Source organism: Physeter macrocephalus, chromosome 5 (genome assembly GCF_002837175.3).
Source record: "Physeter macrocephalus isolate SW-GA chromosome 5, ASM283717v5, whole genome shotgun sequence".
NCBI lineage: Eukaryota > Metazoa > Chordata > Mammalia > Artiodactyla > Physeteridae > Physeter > Physeter macrocephalus.
In genome coordinates, this window is record NC_041218.1 from 106155231 (window position 1) to 106178282 (window position 23052).

At 48.5% G+C, this 23052-nt stretch overlaps 1 long non-coding RNA gene across 1 annotated transcript; it reads right to left on the reverse strand.

The window, feature by feature from the left end:
• Positions 1 to 950: 950 nt before the first annotated feature.
• Positions 951 to 19728, reverse strand: LOC129392151 (uncharacterized). Its single transcript, XR_008617514.1, has 3 exons — positions 19462 to 19728; positions 8306 to 8509; positions 951 to 1485 (listed from the first exon to the last, which is right to left on the reverse strand). It is a non-coding gene; the product is annotated as an uncharacterized lncRNA (long non-coding RNA).
• Positions 19729 to 23052: the final 3324 nt, after the last annotated feature.

A 23052-nucleotide genomic window follows, 5' to 3' on the forward strand; every position in this document is an offset into this window, starting at 1 on the left:
TCCAGAGGCATCCTAGGACCACCCTCACCGCTGCTCAGACCTGCCTCTCTGCCCCGGTTTCCTCCTCGGTGAGGGCAAAAGCACTGTCCACCCGCCAGCGGGTCTGAAGTCACCCCTAAGTCACTGAGCACGGCGCCAGGCACATGGTGAGTGAGACGTGTTTGCTGAATAATTGAGTGAACCGGATCCCATCTTTGCTGTTTGCGGTTGTATGTGGTGAGACGTTTTCCCTGGCTCAGGGCAGAGCATCTCTGCCTGCGTGTGGCTGGACTCCATCCGGCTCTCAGCAAGTAGCAAGATATACTCGTTTAAAGCAGTACCCTCAGGGGACTTTGCCCTGTAAAGTTTCTGCAGTCTTACAAAGAAGAACGCCACGCAGTCAGACACTCTCAGAGTGTCAAGAAAGACCCAGGTGAATTAAAGAAACTGACTACTCCATCATTGCTAAGGACCCCAAGCACGCCCTCCGGTCCCGGTGGTCCCCCCGTGTGAGTGATGCTATGGACATAATCATCTCCCCCCGGAATTCACACTGATCCCCCAGCTCCCAGTGTGACTGTATCTGGACGTGGGGCCTCTGAGGATGCAATTAGGATTAAATGAGGCCATAAGGGTGGGCGCTGATCTGATGGGATTTGTGTCCTCAGAAGAAGGGACACCGAGAGCTCTCTCTCCCTGCAACCCCACCAAGAGGAGGTCGTGTGAGCACAGAGCAGGACAGTGGCCGCCTGTGACCAGGAAGAGGTCTCAGCATGAAATCACCTGCCGTCACCTTGACCTTGGGCTTCCAGCCTCCAGACTGTGGAGAGTAAATGTCTGTGTCCAGGCTGCCCCGTCTGTGGCATCTGTAAGACCGCCTGAACTAAGACAAAGACAGACACCACTATCAGGGTCTCTGCCTCCCTCTCAGTAATCGCAAATCCCAAGTTCAAGGGAAGAGTAAAAGGTAGTGACAAAGAGGACTGGTTACCCCAAACCACAGTAACAGGGGAGGTGGGTGGGTAATGACACTGATCTTTGGGGCTTCTCTCCATTGCTTCTCAAATATCCTTTTCCTTCCAACTTTTTAATCTCTGTTCCCCGAATGAATCTTAAGAGCTCCCAACGTAAGGAGGAAATTTATTTTTCGGCATTGTTTTTTTTTTTTTAAGGCGCCAAAAAGTCTTTTACACAGTATATAAGCTTCTTTTGCTCATTCATTCACCCATTCACTTAGACATTAGGTCCTACTGTGTGCCCAGCTGTGGAGATTCAAAGGAAATAAAATATAGCTCTAATTCTCATTTGGCTTATCAGAAAGATTTCACATTCTTAAGGGTGATTAAAAGAACATGCAGGGCTTCCCTGGTGGCGCAGTGGTTGCGCGTCCGCCTGCCGATGCAGGGGAACCGGGTTCGCGCCCCGGTCTGGGAGGATCCCACATGCCGCGGAGCGGCTGGGCCCGTGAGCCATGGCCGCTGAGCCTGCGCGTCCGGAGCCTGTGCTCTGCAACGGGAGAGGTCACAACAGTGAGAGGCCCGCGTACCGCAAAAAAAAAAAAAAAAAGAACATGCAGATTGCAGCCTTCCTTGAGCATTACACGTTCAAAACTTCAAAACGGAACGTATCTACAGGTAATTTCGGCCCATCCTGAGCATCTTTGGTATTATTTCCGCAGTACTTGACATCAACAGCACAAAGAAAACAGATGGGAATAATTTCAAATTTTATCCTTTACTTTGGATATTTATCGATTACATTATAATGATACTTCAAACTTAAAGAGAAAGATAACTTGGGTTTAAATCTAAACAAAACATTATTCTTACAGCAGAAAAAGGAATTTCCCTCCCCTATCAAGTTATTTTTAAGTTATTACATTTACTTTTAAATTTAGAAAGTGAGTAGAATTTTTCTAGTTCTTTCTTTAAGAAATATTACTTTACAAATACGTAGAGATTTCCAGAAAACGGTTTGCGTGAGTCAGTGGTTTCAATAAGAAAAAACCTGGTCTTCTTTCAGGTGTGGTTCTTTTTGAAATCCTGGCAGAGAGCTGGACAGGTCAAGGAACAGCCCATGCCAATCCTGCGCTCCCTAAATGCAGAGGGCACGTGGGGACCAGGCTGTTTGGGAACCACACGGGAGTCAGAGAGGCCAAGTCCCATTTCCGTCCGGCTGGGCTGATGGACGGACCTCTTCCTTCTCCAAGGGAGGGCGCTTCCATCTAAATCACGAAGCTTGCCTTGGCCAGGCTGCTGGGGTTCACTGAGATGCTTACACTGACCTACAACTCCCTCTTGCTGCCGCCATGCCGGGGAGACCCCGGGCCCACTCTCGGGGATCCCGAGCTCATCCGGACACGCTGACGCCTGGCAGAGCCATGACACGCACGGCAGCAGGGGTTCTCAAGGTCTAACGTGTGTTCCGAAAGTTCAAGCGTGTTAAAGCCCAGATCGCTGGTCCCACCCCGGGGTTTCTGCTTCACTAGGTCTGGGCAGGAGATGTGCTTTTCTCACAAGTTCCCCGGTGATGCGGCGGCTCTTGGTCCGGGGCCAGGCTGAAAAACTACTGCACCCTCGGTACTCGTGAGACGAGCACTGAGTACCCAGCCATGACTGGATTAAAAGGTGCCACAGTGTCAAGTGTACAAAGCACGTTAAGGTCGCTACTTCCACGTATAACGTTAAAACAAACAATCTGCGTGCACTGTCAAATCACAGACTGGTTGAGCGGGCCTAGGTTCTTGTGCAGGATCAAGGCCAGCCCGTGGCCCGAGCCCTGGGTAAGGCAGACTCTGGTGTTACAGAGTCAGAGCAAGTCCAGTCTGGCAGCTTCACCTGGCAACACAGAAGCGGGACATGGCGAGATGCTAGCAGGGCCTGCCCAGAGTGGGTCTATTGCCCAGAGGCTGGGCTCTGGGTGTGAGGCCAGGGTCGCTGGCAAAAATCCAGGCTTATGGCCCATCAACGAGGCACGAGGGAACAAGCCGCGGCAAAATGACCAGGGGTGCCTGCGTCTCAGGCACACGTCAGAAGCCCGGTCATCAGGACGGCGGCACCAGATCAGAGAGGTGGTCACATCCTCACAAAACCTAAATGTCACTTGGGCCAGGCAGCTGCCCCAGCCTGCAGGGGGTCTGAGTACGTGACCAGAGGGAGAGAGGGGGTTATGCCGACTGGAGGGACGTGCCTTCTCCAAAGGCGTTCAACTTGTAAAACGGTTTAATAAAACACACTGCTAGTTGGAACACCTTGAGCTGGAGAGAGGGATTTCAGAGGCTGGAGCCTGACAGTTACCCTGGCTGCATGGGATGTCATGAGCGGTTATCTGGACAGGTGTGTACGGGCCACCTCAAAAAGCGGTGCCTTCTGGTTAGGTTCTGACCACAGAAACTTGTGTTTTGTTTAACTCCAACCTCAGCATCTTTGACTTCTATCTTGGAGGTCATCTGACTTGAGAATCTAGATTCTCCTGTATCCAGGTCATACGGGAGCAGGTTTTTCTATGTGCTTCTCACTTGGCAGGTAAGTCAACCAGCCCCCGGGGGACCCGGGACACAGCCCGGATATCTTTAAAGTTCCCTGTCAGTGCTTATTTTTTAAAATGCACGTGAAATTTGCATGCTACCTTTAATGCAGAACTATTGTTCACTGTGTGTAAGTTAGATTAACGTTCAGATGCACCAGCTTTCTCCTGACTTGCCTAGCGCTGGGGTGGAACCTTGCATCCCCAGAGGCACGTGCCGTCTTGTTAGCGGCAAGTGGAGCCGTAGGACGGCTTCCAGGATACACACTGGGACCCGGCCAGCCCTCGTGTCCAGGCCGTGCATCTCCCCTTCTCAATCCGGGTTCCAGCAGCACTACACTTCCGCCTTCTTGCACAGACTGGCCCTCTTGCAAATGCTATTTATTTCCTTTATTTGCTGGGATGTCCTCCTCCCAGTGTCTCATGAAAGCTAAGTGTTCAATATGTATTTTGCTCGATGAATAAATGATCATTTTCATTTGTTTAGTCTATCGGGATCCCACAGAATGAGACTGCCTCTCGGGACGATTGGTTTAGCACCGAATCCAAAACCATAACAGCACCTTTTCACAGCATAAGCAAGGAGTTGATAATCTATGGTCTGCCCCTTAACCAGGCTATTTCCTCACAGGAAAGATTCTCGTAAAGAAACTTAGTAACTGGAGGCTGTTGATGACAAGTAAGGGATTTTTTTTTTTTTTGCGGTAAGCTGGCCTCCCACCGCTGTGGCCTCTCCCGTCGCGGAGCACAGGCTCCGGACGCGCAGGCCCAGCGGCCATGGCTCACGGGCCCAGCCGCTCCGCGGCACGCGGGATCCTCCCGGACCGGGGCGCGAACCCGCGCCCCCTGCATCGGCAGGCGGACTCTCAACCGCTGCGCCACCGGGGGAGCCCAGGGATTTTTAAGGCAGTGAAAATACTCTGCGTGATACTGTAACGGTGGGTACATGTCAGGATACATCTGTCCAGACCCAGAGAATGTACAACACCGAGACTGAACCCTGATGTAAGCCATGGACTTTGGGTGATGATGACGTGTCAGTGTAGGTTCATCAATTAGAACAGAGGTACCACTCTGGCAGGGGACGTGGATAACAGGGCAGGTTGGGTGTATATAGGGGCAGGGGGTATATGGGAAATATTGCTGCTTTCCTCTCAATTTTGCTGTGAACTTAAAACTGCTCTGAAAAATAAAGCCTTTTAAAAAACAGTATCCTTTAAGTGAAAATGTAAATCAAGTTAAACCAAGCCTGTTATTTGGAGAATGGTCCTCTTCTGGCAGCATCCCCAGCATCAAAACTGCCCTTTCCAGCTTCACCCCCTTCACACACTAGTGCTGGAGAAGAGCCAGCTTCCTTCAGGCCCTGGAGCCACGAGCTCACAGGGAGCAGGGTTCAGGCCACGGGGCCTTGCTGAAGCTGCAAGCCAACCACACACCTGCTTTCTCTGTAGGGAGCGTGGCCAGCACCTTGATGGGCAGGTGATGTTGGAGAGACCAGGGTTGGGCTCGCTCGCCGCTCCCCTCCCCTTCGTCTCGGAACAGGTGAACTCTCTCTCCAGAAGGGATTCGGAGGACGATACCTGTGCCATGGGAGTCCTGTGCTGTTTTACAAGGCCGGGAACCTGCAAATCCATGCACGGTTGTAAACTTGGCTATTATAAATGGGGTCTGACAGCCCACAGAGGCAGAATCGCAGGACTGAACATTGAGAGAGATTTCCTCTATCCTGCGAAGGAAACGCTTGCCTTCTCCTGTCCTGGGCCCCTTGGGCTTGCACGCCAACTGGACATGAGTTAATTTACCACATCAGAGTGACACGGACCCAAATCTCGACTGCTTGACACCGTTTATGAAGCTCCCTTTTGGCAAAGGGCATTTTCTCTTCAAAGACCTTCTCCTTGACTTGTCCCCCAGTTAGAGTGATGGGACCAGTGGTCTCCTTGCAGTGGCCCTGAGCAGTGCTGGTAGCACCCTTCCTAAAAGGGCACCAGAGCATCTTCCTTAAGAAAGTTCCAGAACACCCGTTCCCATGTCTCCTTTAAGAACATACTGAGACTTTTACTTATGTTTCTAAATCCAAAGGAAACTTTAAAAAAGAGAGAAAGAAAAATCACTGTCATATGCAGAATGGAATCAGCAGACTCCAAGCACTAATGTGTTTTCCTTGTGAGAATCTTCCATGTTTGGGAAGGTAGTTAAGGTGCTGACTGTAAATTATAAACGACTTGCTTATCCTGTGAAAAGGTGGACATGTTCTCTGATAAAATGGAAGAGAGAAACCACACTGATAAACGATTAGTAGATCTGGTTTCAGCAAGGGTCAGGAATGTGACTTCGGCCCACTCTTGCATTATTAAAGACTAGGACACATAAAACCAATTCCCAAAGCAAGAAGCTCCAGCGTCAGCAAGTTACAAGCCGCTAAGGGAGCCCACAGGCTGCTGCAGGAAACCCATGGGGAAGGGATGCGTATTTACTACTTAGAAAAGAGAGAAGTATTTTAATACTTAATCTCTACAGCTGGACCTATTCTCACAGCCGCACTGCAAAGTGGCACAGTGATAACTTCTACTTTGAAAGAAAAAGAAAATTAAAGATACAATTGGAAGAACGTGTTCAGTTTGAAAACATTTTTCAAAATAATATTTTTAACTTACAAGTGGGCATTCTATCTCTCCTCATGCACTTGTAAGATCAGACCTGTGTAGTATTTAAGGCATGACCCATGAGTCCATTTTCTTAAAAGATTTGTAACTAGACAAAGAAGTCATGGTTTCACAGGTGTATACTTAGCCACAAACTCAAGTTGTACACATGAAATATGGACAGTTTTTATATGTTAATCACACTTCACTGAAGTGTTTTTTTTATAAATGTAACAAGAAATTGGGCCAAAAATCTAAGAATGGTGAGTCAACTGTAATGCAGTCACTAATAAAATTACACTCGTCTATTAGTTTGTAAACATACGGCCTGCTTCTCAAGTTAAAGTTAAGTGGCAAAAGCGTATTTAGAACAAAGATCCCTCTGTAAAGCAAGAAACGCAGACACTTTAGAAACCTGAACGTCTCTTGCGTGAACGCCGCCCACGGGAGCTACTGCCTTCGGTGGGTGCTATAGGCCACAGGGATCAAGGTAAGTCCTAACTTTGGCTCCAGAGTCTTCTGCTGGTGGGGTGGTGGCCACAAGGAGGAGCCTCACAGAGGAGCGCACCCTGGAAGGTGCTCCCTGCTGGTAACACCCTGGAATACACCACCAAACGCAACATAGAGATAGCTAGCGGGAAGCAGCCGCACGGCACAGGGAGATCAGCTCGGTGGTTCGTGACCACCTAGAGGGGTGGGAGAGGGAAGGTGGGAGGGAGGGAGACGCAAGAGGGAGGAGATATGGGGATATATGTATACGTGTAGCTGATTCACCTGGTTATACAGCAGAAACGAACACACCATTGTAAAGCAATTATACTCCAATAAAGATGTTAAAAAAACAAATAAATAAAAATAATTTGGACAAAAAAATTAAAAAGCTGCTTTGCATCCCCTTTTAGAGTTGAAGACGTTGTATCCTAGGTACCTATCAATGCCTGGAGAAACATTCCTTAACTTTTTGTACACATAGCCCGTAAAATAATTTTAAAACCTATGTACCCCTTTGCCAGTAAACTGTCACCTGGAATTTTCCTTATAAAACTTAATAGCTGCAAAGGATGTAATATCAGGTAGAAGCAGAATACTAAGATTTTAACATAAAGCTGTTGTATCACTATTTTCAATGTACCCACAAGAATAAAAACACCCAGAGTGATGTGATTGCCACCATTATCCGTTTTTAAAATACTCGAGCAAACGGTTTGCTAAGATTTAAATATTTCATATCATTTCTTACCTTCCTTGGCTTCCTAGAAATACGACTCCCATTCACTCCTGCCTCAGAATTATACAAAACTACTTTTATGCTTGAATGTTTTTATAACTGATCACCCTATCGTATTCTGCACGATAAAACGTCTAAACATGTAAATGGAATTGTTTCCTGTGATTTTGTTAAAATTTTTTATTATGGATTGAGTTAATAACGGTAGTGCAGAAGTGCTCAAACAGTATAGTTACGATCTACTTTGATAAATATCCAACAGCAAGTTAGAAATGCTATCGGTAATCACACCCTTCATACTCTTAGTGGAGTATCACCAATGCTTCCGTCCTGCCTCCTACGACTGGGAGGGGACGGGAAGCAGCAGCGTGTGAGCTCGGCCACAGGTACCTTCGCAGGCAGATCAGCTCCAAATGAGGGTGCGGGTGGGAATCGAGGGTCTGGAAATTGACTCCCGCAGTGTCAGCTCCACGGGTCGGATTTTATTCCTTAATCTAAACCTGCATTGTTTCCGTTTGGAAGAGTGATAACTGACGGTACTCACACGTCCGAGAGTCAATCCGTAAGTGGACCCGAGCGTGGTCACTCGGGGGGCTGCCCCCCGGCTGTGCAACCTCAGGGCCAAGGATGCCGGCCCCACCTGTGGCGGCGGTCACCCACCTGGAGGGGCTTATGGGCCAGAGAGCCCCCTTCCTTCTGAGCCCACCTCTAACAGCAGTGAGCTGCGGTCCTAAGGATGAGGGTGCACACGCTGGCCCAGCTGGCACGCAGCCGGGCCGCCTGCGACACTGCAGGCTGTCACTCGGCCCAGAGTTACAACCCCGAGGCCCTGGCCCGGCCCAACGCGGGAGGATGCGCCCAGCCCGCAGGTCTCGGTGGATTCGCACACTGGACGGCAGAGCCCTCCTCGCCGCGCCCAGGCCCTTACCTCCCGTTGACCACACTCCTCTTCTCCAGCCCGCTAGGCAGCACCACGGTCATGGCCACCACCCTGCCGTCCAGCGTCTCCTTCCTGCTGAGCAGGTTCTGCGGGGGGCTGGGGGACGCATCGCGGGGAGGTCTCTGTCCTCTGTGCACGCTGGTGGGGGTGGGCCTCCCGGGAGGCGGGGGAGCGCGAGCCTTCATCTTCCTCCTTGAAAGGCGAGAACGGGAAGGACTGAATGAGGTGGCAGCTTCCAACCCAAAGTTAGCAAATCACTTGTCAATGGCCAGCCGCTCCTAAGGACCTTTCCTCCTACTTGTCCAGTCTTGTAAGGGCTTAAGGCCTTCTGAGTTGCACAGACTTTTAAAAAATCAATATATTCCAACAAGGACCTACTGTACAGCACTGGGAACTATATTCAGTATCTTGTAATAACCTGAAATGGAAAAGAATCTGAAAAAGAATATATATATATATATATATATACATATACACACACACATATACGTGTATATGTGTGTGTATAACTGAATCACTTTGCCGTACACCTGGAACACCGTAATCAACTCCACTTCAATTTAAAAAAATCAATATATTAGCACTCTTCCACACAGAGAAAATGGACAACTAAGAAAAGTGGAGGATGCATCATTTTTTTAAATTGAAGTGGAGTTGATTTACAATGTTGTGTTCATTGCTGCTGTACAGCAAAGTGCTTCAGTGATATGTATATATACATTCTTTTTTTATATTCTTCCCATTATGGTTTATCACAGGATATTGAATATCGTTCCCTGCGCTCTGCAGTAGGACCTTGTTGTTGATCCATTCTATATATAAAAGCTCACATCTGCTGACCCCAAACTCCTCCTCCATCCCTCCCCCAGCCCCCTCCCCCTCGGCAACCGCCAGTCTATGGTCTATGGAGGACGCGTTTTTGAAAGTAAGTGTTCCTGGAAAGAAACAGCCTAAAATGTGTTCCCCTCCTGGGAGTGGGCTGGGGCAGCAGAGTTTGCTTGGACCCGTCCTTTCTGAACCATTGACTGGGTTACAAATCCCAGCTAATTAAGGGGTCTGCATTGCTCTAGCTGAAACCGCTGCCCCAGCTCTGGGTCCACAACCAGCTGAGGATCTGGAGTCCATGGGTCCACGGTATTGAGGATGTGACAGGACTATATCAGGAGGTACTAAATTAGCCAGAAAATCCACCAGACCAACACCCACAGACACGGGCACTGTGGACGGAGGTGGCAGTTTAGTGGCAGGGGCTACGAGTGATGGTATTTTAACACACCACCTGCTCCCCCTCTGTTTTCACCTTATTTCTGACTGTGCTTTGAATTCTCAATTCACCTTGTAGATTTCTAAACACCTGTCAATAAATCACCCACTCTGACAAACATTTTTAGAAATTCTTGTCTCCTCCACATTACTCAGGGTAGGCAACTGACCCTACTTTGTGTAGGTGTTTTATTTTATATTTAGGTACATAGTTGTTTTATGTACAAGTACATATATGTATATGTATGTGCATATGCATGTGTATGTTTATGTGTATGTATATACACACACATTTATTTATATGTTCCTTACTTATACATAAGAATCTTATTTTACAGAGACCCTGGGCATTATATAACAAGAACTGGCAATTACTCAGCATCAGGACCTATGCTAATAATACGCTCAGGAAGCTCACATCACTCAAAATATTTTGCAGTTGAGAACACTGAGTGTCAGTAAGATCCTAGCTCCCCCGAAGCCCAGAGCAGGGATGCGGAGCAGGTGTGTCTGGCTCCCAGGGCCTTGCCCCTCCCCACCTCACTGTGCTCCTGCCTGCCCTCTCTCTTCCAGAGCGAGGAGCCACGGAGAGGCCGCGTGAGCCCTCAACATTTAACTTCTCCTGCAGAGCAATGTGCTGGGGCACTCCGGCCCAAAGCATCAGACATCAGAATTCCATTTCTAGGAATTTATCCTAAAGAAACAAGCCCACAGGAATGCATTGTGGGAGGTTCAAAGATACTCAGTACAACGCAATTTATAATGGCAAACGTATGTAAGATATTCTAACCACAGGTCAAAAAGAGAGAATTTCAATAAATGATGGTACTAAAACAATGTTATACCAGTACTGGTTAAATATACTTTTTAAAAGCAATTTTTATTTTATATTTGACTATAGTTGATTTACAGTGCTGTACTGTAATACAGGTATACAGCAAAGTGTTTCAGTTATACATATATATATATTTTTTTCAAATCCTTTTTCCATTTAGGTTATGAAGAATCAATATTGTCAAATATTGATTGTCAAATATTGATTGTCAAATATTGTCAAAATGATTATACTACCCAAGGCAACCTACAGAGTCAATGCAATCCCTATCAAATTACCAATGGCATTTTTCACAGAACTAGAACAAATAATTTTAAAATTTGTATGGAGACACAAAAGACCCCAAATAGCCAAAGCAATCTTGAGAAAGAAAAACAGAGCTGGAGGAATCAGGTTCTCTGACCTCAGACTATACTACAAAGCTCAGTAATCAAAACAGTATGGTACTGGCACAAAAAACAGAAATATTGACCAATGGAACAGGATAGAAAGCCCAGAAATAAACCCACACACCTATGGTCAATTAATCTACAACAAAGGAGGCAAGACTATACAATGGAGAAAAGACAGTCTCTTCAATAAATGGTGCTGGAAAAACTGGACAGCTACATGTAAAACAATAAATATATTTTAAATGTATATAAGTTGATGTTCCAAAATGCTCAATACAGACATTTTAAGAAAACAAACTTTAAAATATTATTTGTTTTGAGAAATACCGTTTATAAGAGAAGTATGCATTATAGCAATAGATCACAAAACAGTCTAGAAAGACAAGGCAAAGAATTAGTAACAATGATCTCTGGGTGATGGGTACCATGACATTTGTTTTGCTATTTTCACTTCTATGCATTTCCTAATTTTTTCTATAATATCACCTCTCTATATGCATTAGTTGTAAAATGAAAGAGGTCATTTAAAGTGGGGAAAAACAGCAAACAGGGTTCAGATGAGGCCTCAGACCATCACTGTTCACTTCACTGGCCAACACAAGACTTAGGAATGAAACCTGGGTTTCATCATCTACCCTGATAAGTAGATATAAATTAATTCTCTTTTTTTCTTATTAAAAACCTTATACCTACATCATATTTTTTACAATTTTTATGCTTTATTCTTATTCATCACATATTTTTTCCTTTAAACTTATAGAAATAAAGATGAAGTAGGAAACATATATTGCACTGGTCTAAGGACTGTGTAGTATTAATTCATTTATTCCTCACAATAACACTGTGAGGAGGTACTGCCATTCCTGTTTTATAGATAAGGAGTCTGGGCAAACCTTTCTCAGATTACAGATAATTTGTTTCCAGAGCCTGAAGTTTTAACCAGTGCATCCTTCAACCTCTATTAAGAAGACTAGATATCAGCCCATTATACAGATGGAAAAGTCAAGGCAGAGAGACTGGTTATGGGTTCCTTCATTAATCAACCATAGGTCTCGGCTAGAAGCCCAGTCTCTGAGCAGTCCATCTGCCATTAGCATTAACTCCCAGAAGTACTTTCAGGAAAAAATCATTTTTAGGAAATAAATATACTTTCCAGGTAAACTACATTTTTATTTCTGGGTACTAATAAAGCTGGCTGTACAATGGAATATTACTCAGCCATAAAAAAGAATGAAATAATGCCATTTGCAGCAACATGGATGAACCTAGAAATTATTATACTAAGTGAAGTCAGACAAAGACAAATATCATATGATATCACTTCTATGTGGAATCTAAAATATGATGCAAATGAACTTATCTACGAAACAGAAACAGACTGACAGACAAGAGAACAGACTTGTGGTTACCAAAGGGGAAAGGTGAGGGGGAGGGGTAAATTAGGAGGTTGGCATTACCACATACACACTAATATATATAAACAGATAAACAACAAGGATTTACTGTATAGCACAGGGAACTATACTGAGTACTCTGTAATAACCTAAATGAGAAAAGAATCTATAAAAGAATAGATATATGTATAAATATAACTGAATCACTTTGCTGTACACCTGAAACTAACACAAGATTATAAATCAACTATACCCCAATAAAAAAAAGAAAAAAAGCTGGCTTGAAGGCTTGAACTCCTTCAGAACACGCTGAATAAAAAAGGAGGCATTTGTTCATTCAGCCAGCACTGCGATGGGGGCAAAAGAGGCAGAAGAAATGACTACTGCCCCAGATTTTTCCAAATAAATGCTGTCCCCACCACCCAGAGTCAGCTTTGGGATACCGTTTCCATCCCCACCTCCTCCCCAGGCCTCCTGCTGCACCCCCAAGCCCTCATCACTAACGTCTGCACAAATGCAGTCTCTTCCTACACCCCAGCCTCCTGCCACCCAATCCTACCGTGACCCCCTCATTCCACAAACACGCACTGAGTGCCACCATGGATGCCCTTCATCTTCTCACGCTTTGCTCTGCACACAGCATCCCTGGCCACACAGAGACCAAGACGCTCCCTGAGGGCTGCACGGATGCCCAGGGAGGCTTCTGTGGGTCCAGTGCTGTGTCATGTGCACATGTGTGCATGTGTAAGTTGGCCAACACCGAAAAAACTAGAATGTTTCACAAGGACACGGTGAATTTCTGGCTTTTTTGGAAAAAAGTAAAAATCAAACATCCGATTGGGCTCTGAACACCTTCACAGCAAAACCCAGCTGTGTGTGGACATTTGGACCCTAGACTCCGGGCCATCACACACCTGTCCCCTGTGGAGCTGTCACAACATCCAAACCACAGCGGTGCTTGAAAACCAGGGCTCTCCACGGACCCTCAGTCCTGGCCCCTCTTGGATCTCCCCAGCTTGGCTGGTAACAGGACACTGGTCCCTGATCCTGGAAGCACGAAAGTCCCCCCTTGCCTTTGCCTCACCATCTGCCTTGGAGGTTTTGATCCCTTGAAGACACAGCTCAAAACCACGTCTCCTGAGAATCCTTCTGGACTCCAGACACACACGGCTGAGCTCAGGGGTCTCTACCTGCATGCAGAAGCACCTGGGAAGCTTAAAAAATGTTTACCTGCCACCACGAACCAATCAAATCTGAGTCTCTGAGAGCTGGTTTATGTTAACGATCACATCTCTTTCGAACAGAGGCTCCTGTCTTAACATGGAAATGGCATGTGGTTTTAGCTGTGATTTTGTACCATTTGATAAAAGCAACGGATAGAAAATTATACAGTTAATATATATGTTCATTACTTCATGAATCTGTTCTTATTTCACAGAATAACATTTGCAGATTTTCAGAAGTGCACATGGAAAATTTCACACCAAAAGTGATGCCTGGGGTGCGGATGGATTTGTGGACCTGAAACCAAGCAGGACCCTGTGGGGCTCCTGGGCACAGAAGCCTTGTTTTTAGGGGACAGCCTCCAGCCTCCAGGACCTGCCCCGAGTTCCAAAGGGCAGGTTCAAACAGATGCTAATCAGGGAAGGGAGGGGATGCAGAGACAAGGGAGGAACAGTCAAGAAACAATAGAGCAGCCCGGGGGCAGGGTCCTGGGTCCACCTCAAGGGATACACATAACAATATCTTTAAGCTCTTTATAGAACTAAAACCCCCAACAAATGGAAGATATTAGCATTCTTCATTCCAGAGAAGATCTCATCAAGAGACCACCTGAGACCAGATTAAAGTAACCAGAGAAGCCCATTAGGAAAAGCCGACCTGAGGCCAGGTTAAAGGAATGCAGGCCCCGCCCACACCCTGATCTTGATCAGCAGCCCCCCGCCCTTGAACCATCACTATAAAACTCCTCACCAAATCCCCTCGGGTTGGGACACACAGTTTTGAGGGGTACCAGCCTGCTGTGTCCCCCTGTGCCTGGCAAAGCAATAAATCTATTCTTTTCTACTTCACCCAAAACTCTGTCTCTAAGATTTGATTCGGCACCAGTCCACAGAGGCTGAGTTTTCAGCATCAGACCCACTTCGGAAGCTTTGTGTGTCCGCGAATGTACTGACCCCAGGCTGGGAAAGCTGCTTGTTGCCGGCCTAAGATCCTGGACGCAGAGGTCCCACCCCCACTGTGATTAATCTCTTTATGAGGCAAACGAGAACCTCATTTCTTCCGCTATTATTTAATATCTCCAGAAGGCAGCAAGCAGGTGCTGTACTAAGGCTGTCTGTACGCTCAGTATTTAGCACACTGCTCTCCATATTTGTAGGTTCTTAAAAATACTCATTGATATTGATGTTGGCAACAGAGAAATTATGTCAGTTTCAGCCTACAGGGAACTCAGCAGACTTATAAAATCTCGAGACAACAATGAAATTGAAGAACCCTGCATGGACCGCAGTGGTGGGCTGTCCCCCTACAGAGGAGGCTGTGAGCGGCCCCTGAGCATGTGCAGACTTTGCAGATGAGGGAGGGAAAAACGTGTCTGCGGTGGGGGGGGGAAACAAAATACTGTAATGGACATCACAGAAGGAGATGTCAAACAGCAGCGATGGGCTGACTATACAGCCACACAGTGTACCAGAGTGCTGTGGTTTTTCCAAAGATGCTCTGTCTCTTACTCAACCATAAAAGAGAATGAAATAATGCCATTTGCAGCTACATGGATGGATCTAAAGATGATCATACTAAGTGAAGTAAGTCAGACAGAGAAAGACAAACATCATATCACTTACATGTGGAATCTAAAAAGAAAAAAGATGCAAATGAATTTATTCCCAAAACAGAAAGAGACTCACAGACATAGACAGCAAACTTATGGTTCCCAAAGGGGAAGGGGGGAGGGATAAATTAGGAGTTTGGGATTAACATACACACACTGCTATATATAAACTAGATAACCGACAAGGACCTACTGTATAGCACAGAGAACTAAACTTAATATTTTGTAATAACCTATCTATAAGGGAAAAGAATCTGAAAAAGAATATATATATGTGTGTTTGTGTGTGTGTGTGTGTATATATATATGAAACTGAATCACTATACTGTACACCCGAAACTAACATGATACTGTATATCAACAGCAAAAAATAAATAAATAAATAAATAAATAAATACTCTGTCTCATCTGAACCTCATAGTCTAAAGGATAAGATCTCCAGCTCTCATTTTACAGTTGGGGGAACTGTACGCAGGTGGGTTCTAAATAAACAGGTATCCCACAGATACTTGGGGAGTGCCTAAATTACTTTTTTCAAGGTCACCAAGAAAGAGGTCAGGACCAGAGGATGGTTTTGTGTCTGTTTTGTCTGGAGGAGGGGCCCAGCTGCTGCGGGAAGAAGTTCTCCAGGTGGGACGCCGCTGAGGACCTGGGTGACCCTGTAGCCAACGGGGTCCCTGAGGCCTTGGGAGGGGAAGTCAGGAGTTAGGTGAGGGAGGCGGCGTCCGGGGAAACAGTTGGAGAAGCAAGGCTGGAGAGGCAGCAGGTACAGCCCCAGGTCCACAGCACGAGGCCTGAAGTGGAGGACAGGCGGGGTGGAGAGAGGATGCCCGGACACAGACGCCGTGAGGGAGAGGACGGGCTGGGGGCGTGGGGAGGACACTGCACGTCACCCAGACTCCTGCACGAGGCTCCACAGAGCCCCACAGAGGATGCATCCTGGGGGACGGCCAGCAATTGGCTTGCCGTGGATGGAGTTTGAGCTGACAGTGACACTCCCAGTGTAAGTGGAGTTAGTAGAGGCAGAGGGAAAGGAGCGACTGAAGACACCTCTCAGGACACTCTGGGGTCCTTGCTCTCAGACCAGGCACCTCTGTGGTCCCAGCCACTGAAAAGCCCTGGAAGCGGTGTTATTTAGTACGTGCAATCTGCAGGGTGACGGGTCTGTAGATTTGGGATGGGGCTCCCAGGAGGGACAAGGGCACCGAGAACTCAGCTGTGGCCTGCACCTGGGTGCCTCCTGGTCTCAGGTGGGCAGGCCAATCCCCATCCCCCGTTTCCCCTCAGTCCAGTGTGACTGGCCCTCACACCTGGACAGGGGCTGACTTGGCTCTGAGGCCACACCTGGCCACAGCAGAAAAGAGCATCTCTTAGGTGGTCCTGTGTGTCCACCTGTGTTATCTCAGGGGAGTTTCCTTCCTGGACCTCAGGTTCCAGGTCGGTGAAACTGGGGGCTTCCAGTTCTGTGAAACTGGGGGCTTCCAGTTCTAAAAGACTAAATCACAGAAAAATATAAACCCAAACTACCACCATTATATTACATTAAATTAAGCTGTAGTCAGGACTGGGATGGCCACTATCAAAAAAATCAGAAAATAACAAATGATGGCGAAGACATGGAGAAATTAGCACCCTTGCGCACTGCTGGTGGGAACGTGAACTGGCGCAGCCGCTACCGAAAACAGTACGGAGGGGCCTCAAAAAATTAAAAAATAGAACTACCATACGACCCAGCAATTCCACTCCTGGGTACATAACCCAAAGAATTGAAAGTGAAGACTCAAAAAGATACTTGTACACCCATGTCCAGAGCAGCATTATTCACAATAGCCAAAAGGTGGAAACAACCAGAGTCTATCAGCAGCTGAAAGGATAAACAAAATATGGCCCAATACACACTGTGGAATATTATTCAGCCTTAGAAAGGAAGCAAATTCTGAAACCTGCTATAAGATGGATGAACCTGGAGGACAGTAGGCCAAGTGAACGAGCCAGTCACAGAAGGACTTCTACTGCCTGATTCCACTTAGAGGAGGTTCGGAGGGCAGCCAAGTTCATACGGAGGCAGGAAATAAAAGGGTGGTTACCAGCGGCTGGCGGGGCGGGGAGACGGGTAGTTTTGTTTGATGGGTTTAACAGGGTTTTTGTTTAACAGAGTTCCAGTTCGCTGAATGGTTCCAGATGAAAAAACGTTCTGGAGATGGTTGCACAACAATGTGAATGTGCTTAACATCACCGAACTGCATGCTTAAACATGGTTCAAAAATGGTAAATTTTACGTCATGTGATTTTATCACAGTTTAATCATTGCCTCCTAATGAAATTAAGTTTTCATCCTAATAAAATTAGACTTCGTCCTAATAAAATCGTTTCACCCTAGTAATGTGATCAGCTGGTACTGTGAGTCTTACTACCAGGGCTCTCTCCTTCTTTGGGGCCCCTCAGCCTCTGTCCCACCACCCACGAGAAGCTTCTCTGGCTGGGGGACAAGGCGGACGATGCAGGACCTGACGGGGGTGGAGGCTCATGGGCCCCTTAGAGAAAAGGGAAGGAAGGGGTGAGGCTGCATCCGCCCAGGGGAGGGAGCCCTGAAGGGGGCAGGGCCCGAGGGCAGCGAGACAGCTCTGCTGCCCCCCCACAGTCCTCCTCCTCCACCCCAAGGGCATCACATCACCGCAGGCTGTGTGTTCTAGGGGGTAACCATGGGCCAGTTCAAGAGCAGAAGCTGCCCAGGTGCACGGACTCCCCGGGCCCCTCTGCGTACGAGCAGCATCTCCACACAGCATGGTCACAGCACCACTGGCCTCCTCTGCCCGGGAGGGACCACTTCGGACCACCTTCACTCGGTCCAGGGAGGCCGAGGTGCTGACCCCGGAAGGTCTGTGCGGGCGTTGGGCATCTGGGGTCACCTGAGTCTGGGAGCGCACGGCCGTCAAAGGGCCAGGTTTCTGCCCCAGTCTGAGGACCCACTGGGCAGGGGGCCCCAGGGCCTGGCCCCTCCTGGGCACACCCTGGGAGGCTCTTCAGGGCATGAGTCGCTGAGCAACCAACTCACCAACCCTCTGCTCCCTCCAGGGAAGCAGCTGGGAGTGCCGGGCAGGAAGGACTTAGCAGATGAAAACAATAAAAATAAAAACATTCCTGGCATCTCAAAGGTAACCCATCTTAAAACCATCTCGTAAAAACATTTCTGGCATCTCCAACATCATCAATCAGAGCTCCAAAGGGTTTTATCTTAAAACCATCACATAGTTATGACCTAAATGTCAGGGCCATGTATGCTGGCTCCACATCAGCGGGGGCGCTGCCAGACGGCTTTTTCGCCCAGAGCCCTTCAGCGTGAAGCAGGAGGCGGAGGTGCTGCCCCAACGAAAGCCAGCCCATCCAAGATGGTGTGGGCTGTGCGTCTGACACCGTCTGGGCTCGGTGAGTGCAAATCCCAGGGCCGAGTCCAGGCAGCTGAATTAAAACCTAATCCCGGCCATGGCTGGCACCCAGCCAAGCTGGAGGGGCCTGAGAAGAGAAAGTCCACACAGCTCTCCACTTCCCTGAGCAGAGTCCAAAGGGCACTCTGCTCTCCACGTGTGACTAGCCATGGATGCTGGGGCTGATGCCAGCTCCGCCGAAAGACAAGCCTGCAGGATCCCCGCCCATGTACCATGCCGGCAGCCGGGGCAGGAAGCGGGGTGAACAGCACCTCCTGAAAGGGAACTTCACGGTTCAAAGAAATTTGAACCCCGCCCAAACTTCAAAGAAAAACCAGACCACGCTACTCCCGGTCCTGATGCGCCCGTGAAGCAAGCCCTGGCTCAGCGGGTCTGTGTGCGCTGCAGGTAGAAGGGGCCACCCTTCTCTCCTAAGAGTCTTCCCAAGCGGAAGTTTGCTTCCTCTCCGAAGAGCCGGAAAACCGGACATGAGCTGCCCTGGTTCTCAGGGTCAGGTCACTTCCAGGGTCACCTGGATCCTCCTCCAGCTGTTGGACGCGAGGTCTCTGCACATCCCCAGGGAGGGAACAGCCCGGAGGCTGCCACGCACTTCCATTGAGAGTCAGTGCAGGAGGTCCGGCGCTCTGGGCAAATGGCCCCGGCCCGCAGGCCTCCCGAATCTGACTCTGAATGGAGTCACCTCCTTGTGAGTCGTGGGGGCAGCAAAGAATTCAGAGATCTGGGAATCACCGGTTTGGAGGAAGCATCAGAGAAAGGCAGGCAGGAATAACAGGATTTTAATCATACCATCAAGCATTATCCTTCACACTTACAGACTTAACTTCTCCTATGAGCAAAGCCATGCGCGTCTGGGAAGACAGTCATCCACTAAACAAATATGTGGTGGCCCCATCACATCCCAGGACCGTCCTAAGATCGCTGATCCCAGTTGTAAGTCACCCTCCACGGGATCATGGTCCCCAAGGGTGGACAGCAGCTCACGTGACACAGGAAGAAGGACGATACAACCACGAGGGCAAGGAAGGCAAGAGGGCTCCACAGGGATCGGTACGGGCTCTTGATTTAGGCTGAGTTCACAGAGTTTCAGGAGATGATCTGTGAGTGGTGACATGAAAAATCAGGTGGAGGTGGTAAGGACAGGCGTGGGCCTGAGGCCGTCCCCTGCAAGGACGGTCGTTCTGACGGCACCAAGGTGGGGAGGGGCTCGGGCTGGGGGGGCATTTCGGGAAGGCTGGCATGTGGGGAGGCAGGGGGAGGAGCCCAGACCGGGTTAGGGAGGGAGCGGACCTCGGGGATTTCCTGTGAACGACGAGGAACAGGCTCTTCTCGCAAGGTGCGTGATTCACACGTGCACACGCACCCACACGCAGCTCTGGAGGGCAAGTTCACAAACAAGTGCAAATTTAAGGCAGCTGACCATCAGACCCGAAGGAGAAATCCCAGCGTCGTGAGAAACAAGAGAGGGGCAGGGCTTAGACAGAATCAAAGATCTGCGTAAGCAGGGCTGCGGGAAGGTCAGAGACGTCCTGAGAACAGCCCCGCCTGGGGGAGGATGCCGTGCGCCTGGCGTCGGCAGCCTGGCCGAGACGAGGGCTAGGGCGCTGGCCCCCCTGCTGGAAACACACCTAAAGGGTGGGGTGTGCCGACAGCCCCAGAGGACATACGCTCCCCTACATCCCACCCTACAGGGAAGGCCGTCCCGTGCCCAGCAGTCTCCCGCGGGGTCTGAGGGTGGACACTTCGTTTCCCTTTGAGCCCATGTGCCTGTGAGCCGGGCTGGCGGGGGTGAAGGTGAGGCCCTGCGGGGGCAGGAGGTGCATTTGCGACTGCCAGGGCCTCAGGGTCTACACCTGCAGCTGCTACCCGCGCAGCAAGGACTCTTGAGTCAGCACACGCTCAGCATGAAAGGGAACCAAGTCAAGGGCTTCTGCCCTGCTTTCTGGCAGAAAAATCCTGATTCTGTGACACTGACCGCGCTGGCTTCAGAGCTGCCCGCCCGTGTACACAGCAGGCTAGGAAGTGTGAACGCGTAAGCCAAGGCTTTTCCAAGGAAGGCACTAAACGCTCACAAGGGGTGGGCCTAGCGAACGCTCCAGGATCTGCCCAGGAGGCCGGGACTGGTCGCAGACTTTGTGGTCTCGCCGTTGTGAGGCTTGAACTAGGTAACGTACATAAGATGACTGGCCCAGGACCCGGTGAGGGGCAGGTACTCCCGAGAGGTCACGAGTCTGTATAGGCTCTCGCGCCCCAAAGAGGGTATCTTTGGGGCGTGAGAGCCCAAAGTTAAGTCTTTAAGTATCTGACTGATGAAGAAATCTGCAACGGACTTTAGTACTGTGTTAAGCTCATTTCTAGCCGGAAGGCACACAATGGCTGCACAGAAACGAGATGAGGGCGGAATGTGCTTGAGGAGGCCTGTTTATTTCTTCTTAAATAGACACTTTACAGATTTTTGAGATAATTATCGAATTTTTAAGTAAAACTTTTGTGCAAGAAAATTTGTCTCTATAACACTTTTTTTAAAAAAAACTAAAGTTTACCAATCCCTAAAGATCTACAAAGGGATTCACTGGCGGCCCAAAGTGCAAAATATTTTTTTTGACACGTGCAATCATTTGCATTTTTTTTTATTTAGTCGTAGCCTACGTGAGGTCATCTGCATTCTACTTGCTGCCACACTGTTCCCCACCAGGACCGGGTGGGGTCGGGGACATGCCACCAACAGAGAATGAAGGAATTCTGTCCCCTGTACCAGGAGGGGTAAGGGACCAAGCCCTGCATCGCTTCAGTACAAACTAGCTTTTCCTTTGTTGTCTGAGAACGACATGAAGACCCCGGCCTTTTAATTAGCTGTGTGCACTGCTCAGCAGGCAATGAGGACTATTTCATTTAACTGCTTTTTAGTTTCATGTTTGGACGTATTATGAAATTTATCCATCAAATTAATGGCATCTGTTTAAGTTATTTGCATTAAAAATAAAAGCAATGAGTCAGACAAAGGCAAATATCATGTGATATCACTTATACGTGGAATCTAAAAAAAGGCTACAAATGAACTTACCTACAAAATAGAAACAGAGTTACAGACATAGAAAATAAACTTACGGTTACCGGGGTGCAGGAGGGGGAAGGGATAAATTGGGAGATTGGGATTGACATATACACATTACTATATATAAAGTAGATAAACAGCAAGGACCTACTGTACAGCACAGGGAACTCAATACTCTGTAATGGCCTGTACGGGAAAAGAATCTGAAAAAAGACTGGATATGTGTATCTGTATAACTGATTCACTTTGCTGTACACCTGAAACTAACAGAACATTGTAGATCAACTCTACTCCCCAAAAAATGTTTAAGAAATAAATAAATGAAAGCAATCATGAAGACGGTGTCCATGTAAAGGATGGCCATCCCCTTAAAGTCAGAAGACTGATGTGCACAGTAAGAAGCCGAAAGACAAAGGTTTAACTTTTCACATTTAAATGGAATGTTGGCGATTCCAGCCACAGAATGGGAGTCAGAGCCGTGATTCAGGGTAAGGGCTACAGGGCAAGAAGCCTGGTTCCCAGCCTGTCTCCTCAGCATCCCATGTCCCGCAGTGTCTGTCCCTGTCCCGGGGGTGTCCCTGGCGCTGCTCCTTCCTCTGTGTGACCCCCCGTCAGCCTCAGCCACTCAGGAACCGGATTTAAGGGAGGGGCCTGGGTCACACCCGGGAAAGAGCCTTGAAGGAAGCCAGCACGAGCAAAGCGATGGACTGCTTCTCTTCTGTAAACGGATTCACCCAGTGGGTGGAGTTTCCCTTCTGCAAGATATATTCTACAGTTTGCTCAGGAAATTCGGTGAAAGTTTCAACACATCAAGTGCCTGCGTTTGCAGAGCCCAGGTGAGCTCTGGGCATCGGTAAGAAGTAGGGCCTCTTCCGCTGCTATACCGACAACACCCTTCTGTTTATCCTTTTCACGGGTCAGGAGATTCCAGGAGAAAGAAAGTGGAACCCAGACATCAGACCCCAGCGACGACGCCAAACGTAGGCTAATAGGGTTGTTAGAAATGAGGGGAAAAGTACCGTGCAGACCACAAGGGCAGGAAAGAGTCGTCTTCACAACGGTCCTCAATACCTGACGCAACAGGGCACAGAGCAAGGGCGTGTCCCCCCTGCCACCCCGGCCAGGGGCAAGGGACGGAGACACCACTGCTAGCAAGACCCGCCTTCTGGCTGGGACGCAGAGAGAGCAGTTCCAGAAAGTCTGGGGTGCTCTGGGATAGAATCCCAATCGGACAAAATCCCCCTCCACGTGACTCCCATGGGCCCCTCCCACCCCTCAGCCCTTGTCCCTCTGCTAGATTCGGCACTCAAGCCATCACGTAAATCACAGATCACGGTAGCTACCACGTCCTCGCTTACATCCCCCCAGCGCCGCGGCGCAAGCACACCCACCGTGACTGTCCCAGTCTCCTCGGTGCCTCCATGCCTCCTCCTTTGCTACCCTGAATCAGCAAGCTCTCCCTCGTCGAGGGCTTCACACGCTCCGTTCCCTGCCGGAAATGCTGTGCCTCTCCTCCTGAC